A 2881-nucleotide genomic window follows, 5' to 3' on the forward strand; every position below is an offset into this window, starting at 1 on the left:
GGTGCGAGTGAGAGAAGGAGGCGGTGGCGGGGGAGGGGTGCGAGTGAGAGAAGGAGGCGGTGGCGGGGTTGGGGTGCGAGTGAGAGAAGGAGGTGGTGGCGGGGAAGGGGTGCGAGTGAGAGGTGAAGGCGGTGGCAGGGGTGGGTGCAGTGAGAGGAGGAGGCAGTGGCGGGGTGGGGTGAGAGTGAGAGGTGGAGGAGGCGGTGGCAGGGGAGGAGGCGGTGGCAGGGGTGGGGTGCGAGTGAGAGAAGGAGGCGGTGGCGGGGGTGGGGTGCGAGTGAGAGAAGGAGGCGGTGGCGGGGGAGGGGTGCGAGTGAGAGAAGGAGGCGGTGGCGGGGGAGGGGTGCGAGTGAGAGAAGGAGGCGGTGGCGGGGGAGGGGTGCGAGTGAGAGGTGGAGGCGGTGGCGGGGGAGGGGTGCGAGGGAAAGCAGGAGGCGGTGGCGGGGATGGGGTGCGAGTGAGAGAAGGAGGCGGTGGCCGGGGTGGGGTGCGAGTGAGAGGTGGAGGCGGTGGCGGGGGAGGGGTGCGAGTGAGAGGTGGAGGCGGTGGCGGGGTAGGGGTGCTAGGGAAAGGAGGAGGCGGTGGCGGGGGAGGGGTGCGAGTGAGAGAAGGAGGCGGTGGCGGGGGTGGGGTGCGAGTGAGAGAAGGAGGCGGTGGCGGGGGTGGGGTGCAGGAGAGAAGGAGGAGGCGGTGGCAGGGGAGGGTGCAGTGAGAGAAGGAGGCGTTGGCGGGGGTGGGGTGCGAGTGAAAAAAGGAGGCGGTGGCGGGGATATGGGGTGCGAGTGAGAGAAGGAGGCGGTGGCGGGTGGGGTGCAGTGAGAGAAGGAGGCGGTGGTGGGGGTGGGTGCAGTGAGAAGGAGGCGGTGGCGGGGTTGGGGTGCGAGTGAGAGAAGGAGGCGGTGGCGGGGGTGGGGTGCGAGTGAGAGAAGGAGGCGGTGGCGGGGGTGGGGTGCGAGTGAGAGAAGGAGGCGGTGGCGGGGGAGGGGTGCGAGTGAGAGAAGGAGGCGGTGGCGGGGGTGGGGTGCGAGTGAGAGGTGGAGGCGGTGGCGGGGGTGGGGTGCGAGTGAGAGGTGGAGGCGGTGGCGGGGGTGGGGTGCGAGTGAGAGGTGGAGGCGGTGGCGGGGGAGGGGTGCGAGGGAAAGGAGGAGGCGGTGGCGGGGATGGCGTGCGAGGGAAAGGAGGAGGCGGTGGGGTGGCGTGAGAGGAAAAGGAGGCGGTGGTGTGGTGTAAGGGAAAGGAGGCAGTGGCAGGGGGTGGCGTGCGAGGAAAGGAAGAGGCGGTGGCGGGGTGGCTTGCGAGGGGAAGGAGGAGGCAGTGGTGGGGGTGGCGTGCGAGAGAAAGGAGGAGGCGGTGGCGGGGTAGGGGTGCTAGGGAAAGGAGGAGGCGGTGGCGGGGATGGCGTGGGAGGGAAAGGAGGAGGCGGTGGCGGGGGTGGCGTGCGAGGGAAAGGAGGAGGCGGTGGCGGGGGTGGCGTGCGAGGGAAAGGAGGAGGCGGTGGCGGGGGTGGGGTGCGAGGGAAAGGAGGAGGCGGTGGCGGGGGTGGCGTGCGAGGGAAAGGAGGAGGCGGTGGCGGGGGTGGCGTGCGAGGGAAAGGAGGAGGCGGTGGGGGGGGTGGCGTTCGATGTCCAGGAGGAGGCGGTGGCGGGGGTGGCGTGCGAGGGAAAGGAGGAGGCGGTGGCGGAGGTTGCGTGCGAGTGATAGGAGGAGGCGGTGGCGGGGGTGGAGTGCGAGGGAGAGGGAGGCGGTGGCAGGGTGGCGTGCGAGGGAAAGGAGGAGGCGGTGGCGGGGGTGGCGTGCAGGGAAGGAGGAGGAGGCGGTGGCGGGGTGGCGTGCGAGGAGGAAAGGAAGAGGCGGTGGCAGGGGTGGCGTGCGAGGAGAGGAAGAGGCCGTGGCGGGGCTGGCGTGCGAGGGAAAGGAAGAGGCGGTGGGGGTGGTGGCGTGCGAGGGAATGGTGGTGGGGGGGGGGGGGTTGGCGTGCGAGGGAAAGGAGGAGGCGGTGGCGGTGGTGGGGTGCGAGTGAGAGAAGGAGGCGGTGGCGGGGTGGCGTTCGAGGGACAGGACGACGAGGTGGCGGGGGTGGCGTTCGAGTGAGAGTTGGAGGCGGTGGCGGGTGGCGTGTGAGGGACAGGAGGAGGCGGTGGCGGGGTGGCGTGCGAGGACAGAGGAGGCAGTGGCGGGGTGGCGTGCGAGGGGAAGGACGAGGCGGTGGCGGGGACGGCGTGCGAGGGACAGGAGGAGGCGGTGGCGGGGGTGGCGTGCGAGGGACAGTAGGAGGCGGTGGCGGGTGTGGCGTTCGAGGGACAGGAGGAGGCGGTGGCGGGGGTGGCGTGCGAGGGACAGGAGGAGGCGGTGGCGGGGTTGGCGTGCGAGGGACAGTAGGAGGCGGTGGCGGGGGTGGCGTTCGAGGGACAGGAGGAGGCGGTGGCGGGGCTAGCGTGCGAGGGACAGGAGGAGGCGGTGGCGGTGGTGGCGGGCGAAGACCAGGATGAGGCGGTGGCGGGGTGGCGTTCGAGGGACAGTAGGAGGAGGCGGTGGCAGGGGGTGGCGTTAGAGGGACAGGAGGAGGCGGTGGCGTGGGTGGGGTTTGAGGGACAGTAGGAGGCGGTGGCAGGGGTGGCGTGCGAGGGACAAGAGGAGGCAGTGGCAGGTGGCGTTCGAGGGACAGTTGGAGGCGGTGGCGGGGGTGGCGTTCGAGGGACAGGAGGAGGCGGTGGCGGGGGTGGCGTTCGAGGGACAGTAGGAGGCGGTGGCGGGGTTGGCGTTCGAGGGACAGTAGGAGGCGGTGGCGGGGGTGGCGTTCGAGGGACAGTAGGAGGCGGTGGCGGAGGTGGCGTTCGAGGGACAGGAGGTGGCGGGGTGGCGTTCGAGGGACAGTAGGAGG

This window comes from Eriocheir sinensis, unplaced genomic scaffold (genome assembly GCF_024679095.1).
Source record: "Eriocheir sinensis breed Jianghai 21 unplaced genomic scaffold, ASM2467909v1 Scaffold125, whole genome shotgun sequence".
NCBI lineage: Eukaryota > Metazoa > Arthropoda > Malacostraca > Decapoda > Varunidae > Eriocheir > Eriocheir sinensis.